Source organism: Salvelinus fontinalis, unplaced genomic scaffold (assembly GCF_029448725.1).
Source record: "Salvelinus fontinalis isolate EN_2023a unplaced genomic scaffold, ASM2944872v1 scaffold_0042, whole genome shotgun sequence".
Classification (NCBI taxonomy): domain Eukaryota; kingdom Metazoa; phylum Chordata; class Actinopteri; order Salmoniformes; family Salmonidae; genus Salvelinus; species Salvelinus fontinalis.
The window spans coordinates 222,522-246,609 of NW_026600251.1; positions in this window are offsets into that span (position 1 = coordinate 222,522).

Below are 24,088 nucleotides of genomic sequence, written 5' to 3' on the forward strand. Positions count from 1 at the left end.
TTAATTTTATTTCAGTACTGTTTAATCAGGATGATAGTAACACTGTGGACGGTTTTCAGCAAGTTGCAACATTGGACTACAAAAATAAACACTTTTCCAAAAACAAGCTCCAAATCATGTTAAAATACAGAAATAAGCACTTTTCAAAAACAAGCTCCAAATCATGTTGAAATGCAGAAATAAATACTTTTCCATGAAAAAGCTCTAAATCATGTTTGATGCACTCTGTAAGTTAATTTTATTTCAGTACTGTTTAATCAGGATGATAGGAACACTGTGGACAGTTTTCAGCAAGTTGCAACATTGAAATACAGAAATAAACACTTTACCAAAAACAAGCTCTAAATCATGTTGAAATACAGAAAAAAACACTTTTCAAAAACAAGCTCCAAATCATGTTGAAATGCAGAAATAAGCACTTTTCAAATACAAGCTCCAAATCATGTTGAAATACAGAAATAAACACTTTTCCATAAACAAGCTCTAAATCATGTTTGATGCACTCTGTAAGTTAATTTTATTTCAGTACTGTTTAATCAGGGTGATAGTAACACTGTGGACGGTTTTCAGCAAGTTGCAACATTGGAATACAGAAATAAACACTTTTCCAAAAACAAGCTCTAAATCATGTTGAAAAACAGAAATAAACACTTTTCAAAAACAAGCTCCAAATCATGTTAAAATACAGAAATAAGCACTTTTCAAAAATAAGCTCAAAATCATGTTGAAATACAGAAATAAACACTTTTCCATAAACAAGCTCTAAAATCATGTTTGATGCACTCTGTAAGTTAATTTTATTTCAGTACTGTTTATTCAGGATGATAGTAACACTGTGGACGGTTTTCAGCAAGTTGCAACATTGGAATACAGAAATAAACACTTTTCCAAAAACAAGCTCTAAATCATATTGAAATACAGAAAAAACACTTTTCAAAAACAAGCTCCAAATCATGTTGAAATACAGAAATAAGCACTTTTCCATAAACAAGCTCTAAATCATGTTTGATGCTCTCTCTAAGTTAATTTTATTTCAGTACTGTTTAATCAGGATGATAGGAACACTGTGGACAGTTTTCAGCAAGTTGCAACATTGGAATACAGAAATAAACACTTTTCCAAAAACAAGCTCTAAATCATGTTGAAAAACAGAAATAAACACTTTTCAAAAACAAGCTCCAAATCATGTTAAAATACAGAAATAAGCACTTTTCAAAAATAAGCTCAAAATCATGTTGAAATACAGAAATAAACACTTTTCCATAAACAAGCTCTAAAATCATGTTTGATGCACTCTGTAAGTTAATTTTATTTCAGTACTGTTTATTCAGGATGATAGTAACACTGTGGACGGTTTTCAGCAAGTTGCAACATTGGAATACAGAAATAAACACTTTTCCAAAAACAAGCTCTAAATCATATTGAAATACAGAAAAAACACTTTTCAAAAACAAGCTCCAAATCATGTTGAAATACAGAAATAAGCACTTTTCCATAAACAAGCTCTAAATCATGTTTGATGCTCTCTCTAAGTTAATTTTATTTCAGTACTGTTTAATCAGGATGATAGGAACACTGTGGACAGTTTTCAGCAAGTTGCAACATTGAAATACAGAAATAAACACTTTTCCAAAAACAAGCTCTAAATCATGTTGAAATACAGAAAAAACACTTTTCAAAAACAAGCTCCAAATCATGTTGAAATACAGAAATAAGCACTTTTCAAATACAAGCTCCAAATCATGTTGAAATACAGAAATAAACACTTTTTCATAAACAAGCTCTAAATCATGTTTGATGCACTCTGTAAGTTAATTTTATTTCAGTACTGTTTAATCAGGATGATAGTAACACTGTGGACGGTTTTCAGCAAGTTGCAACATTGGAATACAGAAATAAACACTTTTCCAAAAACAAGCTCAAAATCATGTTGAAAAACAGAAATAAACACTTTTCAAAAACAAGCTCCAAATCATGTTAAAATACAGAAATAAGCAATTTTCAAAAATAAGCTCCAAATCATGTTGAAATACAGAAATAAACACTTTTCCATAAACAAGCTCTAAAATCATGTTTGATGCACTCTGTAAGTTAATTTTATTTCAGTACTGTTTAATCAGGATGATAGTAACACTGTGGACGGTTTTCAGCAAGTTGCAACATTGGAATACAGAAATAAACACTTTTCCAAAAACAAGCTCTAAATCATGTTGAAAAACAGAAAAAACACTTTTCAAAAACAAGCTCCAAATCATGTTGAAATACAGAAATAAACACTTTTCAAAAACAAGCTCCAAATCATGTTGAAATACAGAAATAAACACTTTTCCATAAACAAGCTCTAAATCATGTTTGATGCTCTCTGTAAGTTAATTTTATTTCAGTACTGTTTAATCAGGATGATAGGAACACTGTGGACGGTTTTCAGCAAGTTGCAACATTGGAATACAGAAATAAACACTTTTCCAAAAACAAGCTCTAAATCATGTTGAAAAACAGAAAAAACACTTTTCAAAAACAAGCTCCAAATCATGTTGAAAAACAGAAATAAGCACTTTTCAAAAACAAGCTCCAAATCATGTTGAAATACAGAAATAAACACTTTTCCATAAACAATCTCTAAATCATGTTTGATGCAATCTGTAAGTTAATTTTATTTCAGTACTGTTTAATCAGGATGATAGTAACACTGTGGACGGTTTTCAGCAAGTTGCAACATTGGAATACAGAAATAAACACTTTTCCAAAAACAAGCTCTAAATCATATTGAAATACAGAAAAAACACTTTTCAAAAACAAGCTCCAAATCATGTTGAAATACAGAAATAAACACTTTTCCATAAACAAGCTCTAAATCATGTTTGATGCACTCTGTAAGTTAATTTTATTTCAGTACTGTTTAATCAGGGTGATAGTAACACTGTGGACGGTTTTCAGCAAGTTGCAACATTGGAATACAGAAATAAACACTTTTCCAAAAACAAGCTCTAAATCATGTTGAAAAACAGAAATAAACACTTTTCAAAAACAAGCTCCAAATCATGTTAAAATACAGAAATAAGCACTTTTCAAAAATAAGCTCCAAATCATGTTGAAATACAGAAATAAACACTTTTCCATAAACAAGCTCTAAAATCATGTTTGATGCACTCTGTAAGTTAATTTTATTTCAGTACTGTTTATTCAGGATGATAGTAACACTGTGGACGGTTTTCAGCAAGTTGCAACATTGGAATACAGAAATAAACACTTTTCCAAAAACAAGCTCCAAATCATGTTAAAATACAGAAATAAGCACTTTTCAAAAACAAGCTCCAAATCATGTTGAAATGCAGAAATAAATACTTTTCCATGAAAAAGCTCTAAATCATGTTTGATGCACTCTGTAAGTTAATTTTATTTCAGTACTGTTTAATCAGGATGATAGGAACACTGTGGACAGTTTTCAGCAAGTTGCAACATTGAAATACAGAAATAAACACTTTTCCAAAAACAAGCTCTAAATCATGTTGAAATACAGAAATAAACACTTTTCAAAAACAAGCTCCAAATCATGTTGAAATACAGAAATAAGCACTTTTCAAATACAAGCTCCAAATCATGTTGAAATACAGAAATAAACACTTTTCCATAAACAAGCTCTAAATCATGTTTGATGCACTCTGTAAGTTAATTTTATTTCAGTACTGTTTAATCAGGATGATAGTAACACTGTGGACGGTTTTCAGCAAGTTGCAACATTGGAATACAGAAATAAACACTTTTCCAAAAACAAGCTCAAAATCATGTTGAAAAACAGAAATAAACACTTTTCAAAAACAAGCTCCAAATCATGTTAAAATACAGAAATAAGCACTTTTCAAAAATAAGCTCCAAATCATGTTGAAATACAGAAATAAACACTTTTCCATAAACAAGCTCTAAAATCATGTTTGATGCACTCTGTAAGTTAATTTTATTTCAGTACTGTTTAATCAGGATGATAGTAACACTGTGGACGGTTTTCAGCAAGTTGCAACATTGGAATACAAAAATAAACACTTTTCCAAAAACAAGCTCCAAATCATGTTAAAATACAGAAATAAGCACTTTTCAAAAACAAGCTCCAAATCATGTTGAAATGCAGAAATAAATACTTTTCCATGAAAAAGCTCTAAATCATGTTTGATGCACTCTGTAAGTTAATTTTATTTCAGTACTGTTTAATCAGGATGATAGGAACACTGTGGACAGTTTTCAGCAAGTTGCAACATTGAAATACAGAAATAAACACTTTACCAAAAACAAGCTCTAAATCATGTTGAAATACAGAAAAAAACACTTTTCAAAAACAAGCTCCAAATCATGTTGAAATGCAGAAATAAGCACTTCTCAAATACAAGCTCCAAATCATGTTGAAATACAGAAATAAACACTTTTCCATAAACAAGCTCTAAATCATGTTTGATGCACTCTGTAAGTTAATTTTTTTTCAGTACTGTTTAATCAGGATGATAGTAACACTGTGGACGGTTTTCAGCAAGTTGCAACATTGGAATACAGAAATAAACACTTTTCCAAAAACAAGCTCAAAATCACGTTGAAAAACAGAAATAAACACTTTTCAAAAACAAGCTCCAAATCATGTTAAAATACAGAAATAAGCACTTTTCAAAAACAAGCTCCAAATCATTTTAAAATACAGAAATAAGCACTTTTCAAAAACAAGCTCCAAATCATGTTGAAATACAGAAATAAACACTTTTCCATAAACAAGCTCTAAATCATGTTTGATGCACTCTGTAAGTTAATTTTATTTCAGTACTGTTTAATCAGGGTGATAGTAACACTGTGGACGGTTTTCAGCAAGTTGCAACATTGGAATACAGAAATAAACACTTTTCCAAAAACAAGCTCTAAATCATGTTGAAAAACAGAAATAAACACTTTTCAAAAACAAGCTCCAAATCATGTTAAAATACAGAAATAAGCACTTTTCAAAAATAAGCTCAAAATCATGTTGAAATACAGAAATAAACACTTTTCCATAAACAAGCTCTAAAATCATGTTTGATGCACTCTGTAAGTTAATTTTATTTCAGTACTGTTTATTCAGGATGATAGTAACACTGTGGACGGTTTTCAGCAAGTTGCAACATTGGAATACAGAAATAAACACTTTTCCAAAAACAAGCTCCAAATCATGTTAAAATACAGAAATAAGCACTTTTCAAAAACAAGCTCCAAATCATGTTGAAATGCAGAAATAAATACTTTTCCATGAAAAAGCTCTAAATCATGTTTGATGCACTCTGTAAGTTAATTTTATTTCAGTACTGTTTAATCAGGATGATAGGAACACTGTGGACAGTTTTCAGCAAGTTGCAACATTGAAATACAGAAATAAACACTTTACCAAAAACAAGCTCTAAATCATGTTGAAATACAGAAAAAAACACTTTTCAAAAACAAGCTCCAAATCATGTTGAAATGCAGAAATAAATACTTTTCCATGAAAAAGCTCTAAATCATGTTTGATGCACTCTGTAAGTTAATTTTATTTCAGTACTGTTTAATCAGGATGATAGGAACACTGTGGACAGTTTTCAGCAAGTTGCAACATTGAAATACAGAAATAAACACTTTACCAAAAACAAGCTCTAAATCATGTTGAAATACAGAAAAAAACACTTTTCAAAAACAAGCCCCAAATCATGTTGAAATGCAGAAATAAGCACTTTTCAAATACAAGCTCCAAATCATGTTGAAATACAGAAATAAACACTTTTCCATAAACAAGCTCTAAATCATGTTTGATGCACTCTGTAAGTTAATTTTATTTCAGTACTGTTTAATCAGGATGATAGTAACACTGTGGACGGTTTTCAGCAAGTTGCAACATTGGAATACAGAAATAAACACTTTTACAAAAACAAGCTCAAAATCATGTTGAAAAACAGAAATAAACACTTTTCAAAAACAAGCTCCAAATCATGTTAAAATACAGAAATAAGCACTTTTCAAAAATAAGCTCCAAATCATGTTGAAATACAGAAATAAACACTTTTCCATAAACAAGCTCTAAAATCATGTTTGATGCACTCTGTAAGTTAATTTTATTTCAGTACTGTTTAATCAGGATGATAGTAACACTGTGGACGGTTTTCAGCAAGTTGCAACATTGGAATACAGAAATAAACACTTTTCCAAAAACAAGCTCCAAATCATGTTAAAATACAGAAATAAGCACTTTTCAAAAACAAGCTCCAAATCATGTTGAAATGCAGAAATAAATACTTTTCCATGAAAAAGCTCTAAATCATGTTTGATGCACTCTGTAAGTTAATTTTATTTCAGTACTGTTTAATCAGGATGATAGGAACACTGTGGACAGTTTTCAGCAAGTTGCAACATTGAAATACAGAAATAAACACTTTACCAAAAACAAGCTCTAAATCATGTTGAAATACAGAAAAAAACACTTTTCAAAAACAAGCTCCAAATCATGTTGAAATGCAGAAATAAGCACTTTTCAAATACAAGCTCCAAATCATGTTGAAATACAGAAATAAACACTTTTCCATAAACAAGCTCTAAATCATGTTTGATGCACTCTGTAAGTTAATTTTATTTCAGTACTGTTTAATCAGGATGATAGTAACACTGTGGACGGTTTTCAGCAAGTTGCAACATTGGAATACAGAAATAAACACTTTTCCAAAAACAAGCTCAAAATCACGTTGAAAAACAGAAATAAACACTTTTCAAAAACAAGCGCCAAATCATGTTAAAATACAGAAATAAGCACTTTTCAAAAACAAGCTCCAAATCATTTTAAAATACAGAAATAAGCACTTTTCAAAAACAAGCTCCAAATCATGTTGAAATACAGAAATAAACACTTTTCCATAAACAAGCTCTAAATCATGTTTGATGCACTCTGTAAGTTAATTTTATTTCAGTACTGTTTAATCAGGATGATAGTAACACTGTGGACGGTTTTCAGCAAGTTGCAACATTGGAATAGAGAAATAAACACTTTTCCAAAAACAAGCTCTAAATCATGTTGAAAAACAGAAATAAACACTTTTCAAAAACAAGCTCCAAATCATGTTAAAATACAGAAATAAGCACTTTTCAAAAAAAAGCTCAAAATCATGTTGAAATACAGAAATAAACACTTTTCCATAAACAAGCTCTAAAATCATGTTTGATGCACTCTGTAAGTTAATTTTATTTCAGTACTGTTTATTCAGGATGATAGTAACACTGTGGACGGTTTTCAGCAAGTTGCAACATTGGAATACAGAAATAAACACTTTTCCAAAAACAAGCTCCAAATCATGTTAAAATACAGAAATAAGCACTTTTCAAAAACAAGCTCCAAATCATGTTGAAATGCAGAAATAAATACTTTTCCATGAAAAAGCTCTAAATCATGTTTGATGCACTCTGTAAGTTAATTTTATTTCAGTACTGTTTAATCAGGATGATAGGAACACTGTGGACAGTTTTCAGCAAGTTGCAACATTGAAATACAGAAATAAACACTTTACCAAAAACAAGCTCTAAATCATGTTGAAATACAGAAAAAAACACTTTTCAAAAACAAGCCCCAAATCATGTTGAAATGCAGAAATAAGCACTTTTCAAATACAAGCTCCAAATCATGTTGAAATACAGAAATAAACACTTTTCCATAAACAAGCTCTAAATCATGTTTGATGCACTCTGTAAGTTAATTTTATTTCAGTACTGTTTAATCAGGATGATAGTAACACTGTGGACGGTTTTCAGCAAGTTGCAACATTGGAATACAGAAATAAACACTTTTCCAAAAACAAGCTCAAAATCATGTTGAAAAACAGAAATAAACACTTTTCAAAAACAAGCTCCAAATCATGTTAAAATACAGAAATAAGCACTTTTCAAAAATAAGCTCCAAATCATGTTGAAATACAGAAATAAACACTTTTCCATAAACAAGCTCTAAAATCATGTTTGATGCACTCTGTAAGTTAATTTTATTTCAGTACTGTTTAATCAGGATGATAGTAACACTGTGGACGGTTTTCAGCAAGTTGCAACATTGGAATACAGAAATAAACACTTTTCCAAAAACAAGCTCTAAATCATGTTGAAAAACAGAAATAAACACTTTTCAAAAACAAGCTCCAAATCATGTTGAAATGCAGAAATAAATACTTTTCCATGAAAAAGCTCTAAATCATGTTTGATGCACTCTGTAAGTTAATTTTATTTCAGTACTGTTTAATCAGGATGATAGGAACACTGTGGACAGTTTTCAGCAAGTTGCAACATTGAAATACAGAAATAAACACTTTACCAAAAACAAGCTCTAAATCATGTTGAAATACAGAAAAAAACACTTTTCAAATACAAGCTCCAAATCATGTTGAAATACAGAAATAAACACTTTTCCATTAACAAGCTCTAAATCATGTTTGATGCACTCTGTAAGTTAATTTTATTTCAGTACTGTTTAATCAGGATGATAGTAACACTGTGGACGGTTTTCAGCAAGTTGCAACATTGGAATACAGAAATAAACACTTTTCCAAAAACAAGCTCAAAATCACGTTGAAAAACAGAAATAAACACTTTTCAAAAACAAGCTCCAAATCATGTTAAAATACAGAAATAAGCACTTTTCAAAAACAAGCTCCAAATCATTTTAAAATACAGAAATAAGCACTTTTCAAAAACAAGCTCCAAATCATGTTGAAATACAGAAATAAACACTTTTCCATAAACAAGCTCTAGATCATGTTTGATGCACTCTGTAAGTTAATTTTATTTCAGTACTGTTTAATCAGGGTGATAGTAACACTGTGGACGGTTTTCAGCAAGTTGCAACATTGGAATACAGAAATAAACACTTTTCCAAAAACAAGCTCTAAATCATGTTGAAAAACAGAAATAAACACTTTTCAAAAACAAGCTCCAAATTATGTTAAAATACAGAAATAAGCACTTTTCAAAAATAAGCTCCAAATCATGTTGAAATACAGAAATAAACACTTTTCCATAAACAAGCTCTAAAATCATGTTTGATGCACTCTAAGTTAATTTTATTTCAGTACTGTTTATTCAGGATGATAGGAACACTGTGGACGGTTTTCAGCAAGTTGCAACATTGGAATACAGAAATAAACACTTTTCCAAAAACAAGCTCAAAATCACGTTGAAAAACAGAAATAAACACTTTTCAAAAACAAGCTCCAAATCATGTTAAAATACAGAAATAAGCACTTTTCAAAAACAAGCTCCAAATCATTTTAAAATACAGAAATAAGCACTTTTCAAAAACAAGCTCCAAATCATGTTGAAATACAGAAATAAACACTTTTCCATAAACAAGCTCTAAATCATGTTTGATGCACTCTGTAAGTTAATTTTATTTCAGTACTGTTTAATCAGGATGATAGTAACACTGTGGACGGTTTTCAGCAAGTTGCAACATTGGAATACAGAAATAAACACTTTTCCAAAAACAAGCTCAAAATCATGTTGAAAAACAGAAATAAACACTTTTCAAAAACAAGCTCCAAATCATGTTAAAATACAGAAATAAGCACTTTTCAAAAATAAGCTCCAAATCATGTTGAAATACAGAAATAAACACTTTTCCATAAACAAGCTCTAAAATCATGTTTGATGCACTCTGTAAGTTAATTTTATTTCAGTACTGTTTAATCAGGATGATAGTAACACTGTGGACGGTTTTCAGCAAGTTGCAACATTGGAATACAGAAATAAACACTTTTCCAAAAACAAGCTCAAAATCATGTTGAAAAACAGAAATAAACACTTTTCAAAAACAAGCTCCAAATCATGTTAAAATACAGAAATAAGCACTTTTCAAAAACAAGCTCCAAATCATGTTGAAATGCAGAAATAAATTCTTTTCCATGAAAAAGCTCTAAATCATGTTTGATGCACTCTGTAAGTTAATTTTATTTCAGTACTGTTTAATCAGGATGATAGGAACACTGTGGACAGTTTTCAGCAAGTTGCAACATTGAAATACAGAAATAAACACTTTACCAAAAACATGCTCTAAATCATGTTGAAATACATAAAAAAACACTTTTCAAAAACAAGCTCCAAATCATGTTGAAATGCAGAAATAAGCACTTTTCAAATACAAGCTCCAAATCATGTTGAAATACAGAAATAAACACTTTTCCATTAACAAGCTCTAAATCATGTTTGATGCACTCTGTAAGTTAATTTTATTTCAGTACTGTTTAATCAGGATGATAGTAACACTGTGGACGGTTTTCAGCAAGTTGCAACATTGGAATACAGAAATAAACACTTTTCCAAAAACAAGCTCAAAATCACGTTGAAAAACAGAAATAAACACTTTTCAAAAACAAGCTCCAAATCATGTTAAAATACAGAAATAAGCACTTTTCAAAAACAAGCTCCAAATCATTTTAAAATTCAGAAATAAGCACTTTTCAAAAACAAGCTCCAAATCATGTTGAAATACAGAAATAAACACTTTTCCATAAACAAGCTCTAAATCATGTTTGATGCACTCTGTAAGTTAATTTTATTTCAGTACTGTTTAATCAGGGTGATAGTAACACTGTGGACGGTTTTCAGCAAGTTGCAACATTGGAATACAGAAATAAACACTTTTCCAAAAACAAGCTCTAAATCATGTTGAAAAACAGAAATAAACACTTTTCAAAAACAAGCTCCAAATCATGTTAAAATACAGAAATAAGCACTTTTCAAAAATAAGCTCCAAATCATGTTGAAATACAGAAATAAACACTTTTCCATAAACAAGCTCTAAAATCATGTTTGATGCACTCTAAGTTAATTTTATTTCAGTACTGTTTATTCAGGATGATAGGAACACTGTGGACGGTTTTCAGCAAGTTGCAACATTGGAATACAGAAATAAACACTTTTCCAAAAACAAGCTCAAAATCATGTTGAAAAACAGAAATAAACACTTTTCAAAAACAAGCTCCAAATCATGTTAAAATACAGAAATAAGCACTTTTCAAAAATAAGCTCCAAATCATGTTGAAATACAGAAAAAAACACTTTTCCATAAACAAGCTCTAAAATCATGTTTGATGCACTCTGAGTTAATTTTATTTCAGTACTGTTTATTCAGGATGATAGGAACACTGTGGACGGTTTTCAGCAAGTTGCAACATTGGAATACAGAAATAAACACTTTTCCAAAAACAAGCTCAAAATCACGTTGAAAAACAGAAATAAACACTTTTCAAAATAAGCTCCAAATCATGTTAAAATACAGAAATAAGCACTTTTCAAAAAAAAACTCCAAATCATTTTAAAATACAGAAATAAGCACTTTTCAAAAACAAGCTCCAAATCATGTTGAAATACAGAAATAAACACTTTTCCATAAACAAGCTCTAAATCATGTTTGATGCACTCTGTAAGTTAATTTTATTTCAGTACTGTTTAATCAGGATGATAGTAACACTGTGGACGGTTTTCAGCAAGTTGCAACATTGGAATACAGAAATAAACACTTTTCCAAAAACAAGCTCAAAATCATGTTGAAAAACAGAAATAAACACTTTTCAAAAACAAGCTCCAAATCATGTTAAAATACAGAAATAAGCACTTTTCAAAAATAAGCTCCAAATCATGTTGAAATACAGAAATAAACACTTTTCCATAAACAAGCTCTAAAATCATGTTTGATGCACTCTGTAAGTTAATTTTATTTCAGTACTGTTTAATCAGGATGATAGTAACACTGTGGACGGTTTTCAGCAAGTTGCAACATTGGAATACAGAAATAAACACTTTTCCAAAAACAAGCTCAAAATCATGTTGAAAAACAGAAATAAACACTTTTCAAAAACAAGCTCCAAATCATGTTAAAATACAGAAATAAGCACTTTTCAAAAATAAGCTCCAAATCATGTTGAAATACAGAAATAAACACTTTTCCATAAACAAGCTCTAAAATCATGTTTGATGCACTCTGTAAGTTAATTTTATTTCAGTACTGTTTAATCAGGATGATAGTAACACTGTGGACGGTTTTCAGCAAGTTGCAACATTGGAATACAGAAATAAACACTTTTCCAAAAACAAGCTCCAAATCATGTTAAAATACAGAAATAAGCACTTTTCAAAAACAAGCTCCAAATCATGTTGAAATGCAGAAATAAATTATTTTCCATGAAAAAGCTCTAAATCATGCTTGATGCACTCTGTAAGTTAATTTTATTTCAGTACTGTTTAATCAGGATGATAGGAACACTGTGGACAGTTTTCAGCAAGTTGCAACATTGAAATACAGAAATAAACACTTTACCAAAAACATGCTCTAAATCATGTTGAAATACAGAAAAAAACACTTTTCAAAAACAAGCTCCAAATCATGTTGAAATGCAGAAATAAGCACTTTTCAAATACAAGCTCCAAATCATGTTGAAATACAGAAATAAAAACTTTTCCATTAACAAGCTCTAAATCATGTTTGATGCACTCTGTAAGTTAATTTTATTTCAGTACTGTTTAATCAGGATGATAGTAACACTGTGGACGGTTTTCAGCAAGTTGCAACATTGGAATACAGAAATAAACACTTTTCCAAAAACAAGCTCAAAATCATGTTGAAATACAGAAAAAAAACTTTTCAAAAACAAGCTCTAAATCATGTTGAAATACAGAAAAAAAACTTTTCAAAAACAAGCTCCAAATCATGTTGAAATACAGAAATAAGCACTTTTCAAATACAAGCTCCAAATCATGTTGAATACAGAAATAAACACTTTTCCATAAACAAGCTCTAAATCATGTTTGATGCACTCTGTAAGTTAATTTTATTTCAGTACTGTTTAATCAGGATGATAGTAACACTGTGGACGGTTTTCAGCAAGTTGCAACATTGGAATACAGAAATAAACACTTTTCCAAAAACAAGCTCAAAATCATGTTGAAAAACAGAAATAAACACTTTTCAAAAACAAGCTCCAAATCATGTTAAAATACAGAAATAAGCACTTTTCAAAAACAAGCTCCAAATCATGTTAAAATACAGAAATAAGCACTTTTCAAAAACAAGCTCCAAATCATGTTGAAATACAGAAATAAGCACTTTTCAAAAACAAGCTCCAAATCATGTTGAAATACAGAAATAAACACTTTTCCAAAAAAAGCTCTAAATCATGTTGAAAAACAGAAAATACACTTTTCAAAAACAAGCTCAAAATCATGTTGAAATACAGAAATAAGCAATTTTCAAAAACAATCTCCAAATCATGTTGAAATACAGAAATAAACACTTTTCCATAAACAATCTCTAAATCATGTTGATGCACTCTGTAAGTTAATTTTATTTCAGTACTGTTTAATCAGGATGATAGTAACACTGTGGATGGTTTTCAGCAAGTTGCAACATTGAAATACAGAAACAAACACTTTTCCAAAAACAAGCTCTAAATCATGTTGAAATACAGAAAAAACACTTTTCAAAAACAAGCTCCAAATCATGTTGAAATTTAGAAATAAACACTTTTCCATAAACAAGCTCTAAATCATGTTTGATGCACTCTGTAAGTTAATTTTATTTCAGTACTGTTTAATCAGGATGATAGTAACACTGTGGACGGTTTTCAGCAAGTTGCAACATTGGAATACAGAAATAAACACTTTTCAAAAACAAGCTCCAAATCATGTTGAAATACAGAAATAAACACTTTTCCAAAAACAAGCTCTAAATCATGTTGAAAAACAGAAATAAACACTTTTCAAAAACAAGCTCCAAATCATGTTGAAATACAGAAATAAACACTTTTCAAAAACAAGCTCCAAATCATGTTGAAATACAGAAATAAACACTTTTCCATAAACAAGCTCTAAATCATGTTGAAAAACAGAAATAAACACTTTTCAAAAACAAGCTCCAAATCATGTTGAAATACAGAAATAAACACTTTTCCATAAACAAGCTCTAAATCATGTTGAAAAACAGAAATAAACACTTTTCAAAAACAAGCTCCAAATCATGTTAAAATATAGAAATAAGCACTTTTCAAAAACAAGCTCCAAATCATGTTGAAATGCAGAAATAAACACTTTTCCATGAAAAAGCTCTAAATCATGTTTGATGCACTCTGTAAGTTAATTTTATTTCAGTACTGTTTAATCAGGATGATAGTAACACTGTGGACGGTTTTCAGCAAGTTGCAACATTGGAATACAGAAATAAACACTTTTCCAAAAACAAGCTCAAAATCATGTTGAAAAACAGAAATAAACACTTTTCAAAAACAAGCTCTAAATCATGTTGAAATACAGAAATAAACACTTTTCCAAAAACAAGCTCAAAATCATGTTGAAATACAGAAATAAACACTTTTCCATAAACAAGCTCTAAATCATGTTTGATGCACTCTGTAAGTTAATTTTATTTCAGTACTGTTTAATCAGGATGATAGGAACACTGTGGACAGTTTTCAGCAAGTTGCAACATTGAAATACAGAAATAAACACTTTTCCAAAAACAAGCTCAAAATCATGTTGAAAAACAGAAATAAACACTTTTCAAAAACAAGCTCCAAATCATGTTAAAATACAGAAATAAGCACTTTTCAAAAACAAGCTCCAAATCATGTTGAAATGCAGAAATAAATTCTTTTCCATGAAAAAGCTCTAAATCATGTTTGATGCACTCTGTAAGTTAATTTTATTTCAGTACTGTTTAATCAGGATGATAGGAACACTGTGGACAGTTTTCAGCAAGTTGCAACATTGAAATACAGAAATAAACACTTTACCAAAAACATGCTCTAAATCATGTTGAAATACATAAAAAAACACTTTTCAAAAACAAGCTCCAAATCATGTTGAAATGCAGAAATAAGCACTTTTCAAATACAAGCTCCAAATCATGTTGAAATACAGAAATAAACACTTTTCCATTAACAAGCTCTAAATCATGTTTGATGCACTCTGTAAGTTAATTTTATTTCAGTACTGTTTAATCAGGATGATAGTAACACTGTGGACGGTTTTCAGCAAGTTGCAACATTGGAATACAGAAATAAACACTTTTCCAAAAACAAGCTCAAAATCACGTTGAAAAACAGAAATAAACACTTTTCAAAAACAAGCTCCAAATCATGTTAAAATACAGAAATAAGCACTTTTCAAAAACAAGCTCCAAATCATTTTAAAATTCAGAAATAAGCACTTTTCAAAAACAAGCTCCAAATCATGTTGAAATACAGAAATAAACACTTTTCCATAAACAAGCTCTAAATCATGTTTGATGCACTCTGTAAGTTAATTTTATTTCAGTACTGTTTAATCAGGGTGATAGTAACACTGTGGACGGTTTTCAGCAAGTTGCAACATTGGAATACAGAAATAAACACTTCCAAAAACAAGCTCTAAATCATGTTGAAAAACAGAAATAAACACTTTTCAAAAACAAGCTCCAAATCATGTTAAAATACAGAAATAAGCACTTTTCAAAAACAAGCTCCAAATCATGTTGAAATACAGAAATAAACACTTTTCCAAAAAAAGCTCTAAATCATGTTGAAAAACAGAAAATACACTTTTCAAAAACAAGCTCCAAATCATGTTGAAATACAGAAATAAGCAATTTTCAAAAACAATCTCCAAATCATGTTGAAATACAGAAATAAACACTTTTCCATAAACAATCTCTAAATCATGTTGATGCACTCTGTAAGTTAATTTTATTTCAGTACTGTTTAATCAGGATGATAGTAACACTGTGGACGGTTTTCAGCAAGTTGCAACATTGAAATACAGAAATAAACACTTTTCCAAAAACAAGCTCTAAATCATGTTGAAATACAGAAAAAACACTTTTCAAAAACAAGCTCCAAATCATGTTGAAATACAGAAATAAACACTTTTCCATAAACAAGCTCTAAATCATGTTGAAAAACAGAAATAAGCACTTTTCAAAAACAAGCTCCAAATCATGTTGAAATACAGAAATAAACACTTTTTCAAAAAAAGCTCTAAATCATGTTGAAAAACAGAAAATACACTTTTCAAAAACAAGCTCCAAATCATGTTGAAATACAGAAATAAACACTTTTCCATAAAAAATCTCTAAATCATGTTGATGCACTCTGTAAGTTAATTTTATTTCAGTACTGTTTAATCAGGATGATAGTGACACTGTGGACGGTTTTCAGCAAGTTGCAACATTGGAATACAGAAATAAACACTTTTCCAAAAACAAGCTCTAAATCAAGTTGAAAAACAGAAATAAACACTTTTCAAAAACAAGCTCCAAATCATGTTGAAATACAGAAATAAACACTTTTCAAAAACAAGCTCCAAATCATGTTGAAATACAGAAATAAACACTTTTCAAAAACAAGCTCCAAATCATGTTGAAATACAGAAATAAACACTTTTCCATAAACAAGCTCTAAATCATGTTGAAAAACAGAAATAAACACTTTTCAAAAACAAGCTCCAAATCATGTTGAAATACAGAAATAAACACTTTTCCATAAACAAGCTCTAAATCATGTTGAAAAACAGAAATAAACACTTTTCAAAAACAAGCTCCAAATCATGTTAAAATATAGAAATAAGCACTTTTCAAAAACAAGCTCCAAATCATGTTGAAATGCAGAAATAAACACTTTTCCATGAAAAAGCTCTAAATCATGTTTGATGCACTCTGTAAGTTAATTTTATTTCAGTACTGTTTAATCAGGATGATAGTAACACTGTGGACGGTTTTCAGCAAGTTGCAACATTGGAATACAGAAATAAACACTTTTCCAAAAACAAGCTCAAAATCATGTTGAAAAACAGAAATAAACACTTTTCAAAAACAAGCTCTAAATCATGTTAAAATACAGAAATAAGCACTTTTCAAAAACAAGCTCCAAATCATGTTAAAATACAGAAATAAGCACTTTTCAAAAACAAGCTCCAAATCATGTTGAAATACAGAAATAAACACTTTTCCATAAACAAGCTCTAAATCATGTTTGATGCACTCTGTAAGTTAATTTTATTTCAGTACTGTTTAATCAGGATGATTGTAACACTGTGGACGGTTTTCAGCAAGTTGCAACATTGGAATACAGAAATAAACACTTTTCCAAAAACAAGCTCTAAATCATGTTGAAAAACAGAAATAAACACTTTTCAAAAACAAGCTCCAAATCATGTTAAAATACAGAAATAAGCACTTCTCAAAAACAAGCTCTAAATCATGTTGAAAAACAGAAATAAACACTTTTCCAAAAACAAGCTCTAAATCATGTTGAAATACAGAAATAAGCACTTTTCAAAAACAAGCTCCAAATCATGTTGAAATACAGAAATAAACACTTTTCAAAAACAAGCTCCAAATCATGTTGAAATACAGAAATAAACACTTTTCCATAAACAAGCTCTAAATCATGTTTGATGCACTCTGTAAGTTAATTTTATTTCAGTACTGTTTAATCAGGATGATAGTAACACTGTGGACGGTTTTCAGCAAGTTGCAACATTGGAATACAGAAATAAACACTTTTCCAAAAACAAGCTCTAAATCATGTTGAAAAACAGAAAAAACACTTTTCAAAAACAAGCTCCAAATCATGTTGAAAAACAGAAATAAGCACTTTTCAAAAACAAGCTCCAAATCATGTTGAAATACAGAAATAAACACTTTTCCAAAAACAAGCTCTAAATCATGTTGAAATACAGAAAAAACACTTTTCAAAAACAAGCTCCAAATCATGTTGAAATACAGAAATAAGCACTTTTCAAATACAAGCTCCAAATCATGTTGAATACAGAAATAAACACTTTTCCATAAACAAGCTCTAAATCATGTTTGATGCACTCTGTAAGTTAATTTTATTTCAGTACTGTTTAATCAGGATGATAGTAACACTGTGGACGGTTTTCAGCAAGTTGCAACATTGGAATACAGAAATAAACACTTTTCCAAAAACAAGCTCTAAATCATGTTGAAAAACAGAAATAAACACTTTTCAAAAACAAGCTCCAAATCATGTTAAAATATAGAAATAAGCGCTTTTCAAAAACAAGCTCCAAATCATGTTGAAATGCAGAAATAAACACTTTTCCATGAAAAAGCTCTAAATCATGTTTGATGCACTCTGTAAGTTAATTTTATTTTAGTACTGTTTAATCAGGATGATAGTAACACTGTGGACGGTTTTCAGCAAGTTGCAACATTGGAATACAGAAATAAACACTTTTCCAAAAACAAGCTCAAAATCATGTTGAAAAACAGAAATAAACACTTTTCAAAAACAAGCTCCAAATCATGTTAAAATACAGAAATAAGCACTTTTCAAAAACAAGCTCTAAATCATGTTGAAAAACAGAAATAAACACTTTTCCAAAAACAAGCTCTAAATCATGTTGAAATACAGAAATAAGCACTTTTCAAAAACAAGCTCCAAATCATGTTGAAATACAGAAATAAACACTTTTCAAAAACAAGCTCCAAATCATGTTGAAATACAGAAATAAACACTTTTCCATAAACAAGCTCTAAATCATGTTTCATGCACTCTGTAAGTTAATTTTATTTCAGTACTGTTTAATCAGGATGATAGTAACACTGTGGACGGTTTTCAGCAAGTTGCAACATTGGAATACAGAAATAAACACTTTTCCAAAAACAAGCTCTAAATCATGTTGAAAAACAGAAAAAACACTTTTCAAAAACAAGCTCCAAATCATGTTGAAAAACAGAAATAAGCACTTTTCAAAAACAAGCTCCAAATCATGTTGAAATACAGAAATAAACACTTTTCCAAAAAAAGCTCTAAATCATGTTGAAAAACAGAAAATACACTTTTCAAAAACAAGCTCCAAATCATGTTGAAATGCAGAAATAAGCAATTTTCAAAAACCATCTTCAAATCATGTTGAAATACAGAAATAAACACTTTTCCATAAATAATCTCTAAATCATGTTTGATGCACTCTGTAAGTTAATTTTATTTCAGTACTGTTTAATCAGGATGATAGGAACACTGTTCACAGTTTTCAGCAAGTTGCAACATTGAAATACAGAAATAAACACTTTTCCAAAAACAAGCTCTAAATCATGTTGAAATACAGAAAAAACACTTTTCAAAAACAAGCTCCAAATCATGTTGAAATACAGAAATAAGCACTTTTCAAATACAAGCTCCAAATCATGTTGAATACAGAAATAAACACTTTTCCATAAACAAGCTCTAAATCATGTTTGATGCACTCTGTAAGTTAATTTTATTTCAGTACTGTTTAATCAGGATGATAGTAACACTGTGGACGGTTTTCAGCAAGTTGCAACATTGGAATACAGAAATAAACACTTTTCCAAAAACAAGCTCTAAATCATGTTGAAAAACAGAAATAAACACTTTTCAAAAACAAGCTCCAAATCATGTTAAAATACAGAAATAAGCACTTTTCAAAAACAAGCTCCAAATCATGTTAAAATACAGAAATAAGCACTTTTCAAAAACAAGCTCCAAATCATGTTGAAATACAGAAATAAGCACTTTTCAAAAACAAGCTCCAAATCATGTTGAAATACAGAAATAAACACTTTTCCAAAAAAAGCTCTAAATCATGTTGAAAAACAGAAAATACACTTTTCAAAAACAATCTCCAAATCATGTTGAAATACAGAAATAAACACTTTTCCATAAACAATCTCTAAATCATGTTGATGCACTCTGTAAGTTAATTTTATTTCAGTACTGTTTAATCAGGATGATAGTAACACTGTGGACGGTTTTCAGCAAGTTGCAACATTGGAATACAGAATTAAACACTTTTCCAAAAACAAGCTCAAAATCATGTTGAAGAACAGAAATAAACACTTTTCAAAAACAAGCTCAAAATCATGTTGAAAAACAGAACACTTTTCAAAAACAAGCTCCAAATCATGTTAAAATACAGAAATAAGCACTTTTCAAAAACAAGCTCCAAATCATGTTAAAATACAGAAATAAGCACTTTTCAAAAACAAGCTCCAAATCATGTTGAAATACAGAAATAAGCACTTTTCAAAAACAAGCTCCAAATCATGTTAAAATACAGAAATAAGCACTTTCCAAAAACAAGCTCTAAATCATGTTGAAATACAGAAAAAACACTTTTCAAAAACAAGCTCCAAATCATGTTGAAATACAGAAATAAACACTTTTCCATAAACAAGCTCTAAATCATGTTGAAAAACAGAAATAAGCACTTTTCAAAAACAAGCTCCAAATCATGTTGAAATACAGAAATAAACACTTTTTCAAAAAAAGCTCTAAATCATGTTGAAAAACAGAAAATACACTTTTCAAAAACAAGCTCCAAATCATGTTGAAATACAGAAATAAACACTTTTCCATAAAAAATCTCTAAATCATGTTGATGCACTCTGTAAGTTAATTTTATTTCAGTACTGTTTAATCAGGATGATAGTGACACTGTGGACGGTTTTCAGCAAGTTGCAACATTGGAATACAGAAATAAACACTTTTCCAAAAACAAGCTCTAAATCAAGTTGAAAAACAGAAATAAACACTTTTCAAAAACAAGCTCCAAATCATGTTGAAATACAGAAATAAACACTTTTCAAAAACAAGCTCCAAATCATGTTGAAATACAGAAATAAACACTTTTCCATAAACAAGCTCCAAATCATGTTAAAATATAGAAATAAGCACTTTTCAAAAACAAGCTCCAAATCATGTTGAAATGCAGAAATAAACGCTTTTCCATGAAAAAGCTCTAAATCATGTTTGATGCACTCTGTAAGTTAATTTTATTTCAGTACTGTTTAATCAGGATGATAGTAACACTGTGGACGGTTTTCAGCAAGTTGCAACATTGGAATACAGAATTAAACACTTTTCCAAAAACAAGCTCAAAATCATGTTGAAGAACAGAAATAAACACTTTTCAAAAACAAGCTCTAAATCATGTTAAAATACAGAAATAAGCACTTTTCAAAAACAAGCTCCAAATCATGTTAAAATACAGAAATAAGCACTTTTCAAAAACAAGCTCCAAATCATGTTGAAATACAGAAATAAACACTTTTCCATAAACAAGCTCTAAATCATGTTTGATGCACTCTGTAAGTTACTTTTATTTCAGTACTGTTTAATCAGGATGATAGTAACACTGTGGACGGTTTTCAGCAAGTTGCAACATTGGAATACAGAAATAAACACTTTTCCAAAAACAAGCTCTAAATCATGTTGAAAAACAGAAATAAACACTTTTCAAAAACAAGCTCCAAATCATGTTAAAATACAGAAATAAGCACTTTTCAAAAACAAGCTCCAAATCATGTTAAAATACAGAAATAAGCACTTTTCAAAAACAAGCTCCAAATCATGTTGAAATACAGAAATAAACTCTTTTCCATAAACAAGCTCTAAATCATGTTTGATGCACTCTGTAAGTTAATTTTATTTCAGTACTGTTTAATCAGGATGATTGTAACACTGTGGACGGTTTTCAGCAAGTTGCAACATTGGAATACAGAAATAAACACTTTTCCAAAAACAAGCTCTAAATCATGTTGAAAAACAGAAATAAACACTTTTCAAAAACAAGCTCCAAATCATTTTAAAATACAGAAATAAGCACTTTTCAAAAACAAGCTCCAAATCATGTTAAAATACAGAAATAAGCACTTTTCAAAAACAAGCTCCAAATCATGTTGAAATACAGAAATAAACTCTTTTCCATAAACAAGCTCTAAATCATGTTGAAAAACAGAAAATACACTTTTCAAAAACAATCTCCAAATCATGTTGAAATACAGAAATAAACACTTTTCCATAAACAATCTCTAAATCATGTTGATGCACTCTGTAAGTTAATTTTATTTCAGTACTGTTTAATCAGGATGATAGTAACACTGTGGACGGTTTTCAGCAAGTTGCAACATTGGAATACAGAATTAAACACTTTTCCAAAAACAAGCTCAAAATCATGTTGAAGAACAGAAATAAACACTTTTCAAAAACAAGCTCAAAATCATGTTGAAAAACAGAACACTTTTCAAAAACAAGCTCCAAATCATGTTAAAATACAGAAATAAGCACTTTTCAAAAACAAGCTCCAAATCATGTTAAAATACAGAAATAAGCACTTTTCAAAAACAAGCTCCAAATCATGTTGAAATACAGAAATAAGCACTTTTCAAAAACAAGCTCCAAATCATGTTAAAATACAGAAATAAGCACTTTCCAAAAACAAGCTCTAAATCATGTTGAAATACAGAAAAAACACTTTTCAAAAACAAGCTCCAAATCATGTTGAAATACAGAAATAAACACTTTTCCATAAACAAGCTCTAAATCATGTTGAAAAACAGAAATAAGCACTTTTCAAAAACAAGCTCCAAATCATGTTGAAATACAGAAATAAACACTTTTTCAAAAAAAGCTCTAAATCATGTTGAAAAACAGAAAATACACTTTTCAAAAACAAGCTCCAAATCATGTTGAAATACAGAAATAAACACTTTTCCATAAAAAATCTCTAAATCATGTTGATGCACTCTGTAAGTTAATTTTATTTCAGTACTGTTTAATCAGGATGATAGTGACACTGTGGACGGTTTTCAGCAAGTTGCAACATTGGAATACAGAAATAAACACTTTTCCAAAAACAAGCTCTAAATCAAGTTGAAAAACAGAAATAAACACTTTTCAAAAACAAGCTCCAAATCATGTTGAAATACAGAAATAAACACTTTTCAAAAACAAGCTCCAAATCATGTTGAAATACAGAAATAAACACTTTTCCATAAACAAGCTCCAAATCATGTTAAAATATAGAAATAAGCACTTTTCAAAAACAAGCTCCAAATCATGTTGAAATGCAGAAATAAACGCTTTTCCATGAAAAAGCTCTAAATCATGTTTGATGCACTCTGTAAGTTAATTTTATTTCAGTACTGTTTAATCAGGATGATAGTAACACTGTGGACGGTTTTCAGCAAGTTGCAACATTGGAATACAGAATTAAACACTTTTCCAAAAACAAGCTCAAAATCATGTTGAAGAACAGAAATAAACACTTTTCAAAAACAAGCTCTAAATCATGTTAAAATACAGAAATAAGCACTTTTCAAAAACAAGCTCCAAATCATGTTAAAATACAGAAATAAGCACTTTTCAAAAACAAGCTCCAAATCATGTTGAAATACAGAAATAAACACTTTTCCATAAACAAGCTCTAAATCATGTTTGATGCACTCTGTAAGTTACTTTTATTTCAGTACTGTTTAATCAGGATGATAGTAACACTGTGGACGGTTTTCAGCAAGTTGCAACATTGGAATACAGAAATAAACACTTTTCCAAAAACAAGCTCTAAATCATGTTGAAAAACAGAAATAAACACTTTTCAAAAACAAGCTCCAAATCATGTTAAAATACAGAAATAAGCACTTTTCAAAAACAAGCTCCAAATCATGTTAAAATACAGAAATAAGCACTTTTCAAAAACAAGCTCCAAATCATGTTGAAATACAGAAATAAACTCTTTTCCATAAACAAGCTCTAAATCATGTTTGATGCACTCTGTAAGTTAATTTTATTTCAGTACTGTTTAATCAGGATGATTGTAACACTGTGGACGGTTTTCAGCAAGTTGCAACATTGGAATACAGAAATAAACACTTTTCCAAAAACAAGCTCTAAATCATGTTGAAAAACAGAAATAAACACTTTTCAAAAACAAGCTCCAAATCATGTTAAAATACAGAAATAAGCACTTTTCAAAAACAAGCTCCAAATCATGTTAAAATACAGAAATAAGCACTTTTCAAAAACAAGCTCCAAATCATGTTGAAATACAGAAATAAACTCTTTTCCATAAACAAGCTCTAAATCATGTTTGATGCACTCTGTAAGTTAATTTTATTTCAGTACTGTTTAATCAGGATGATTGTAACACTGTGGACGGTTTTCAGCAAGTTGCAACATTGGAATACAGAAATAAACACTTTTCCAAAAACAAGCTCTAAATCATGTTGAAAAACAGAAATAAACACTTTTCAAAAACAAGCTCCAAATCATGTTAAAATACAGAA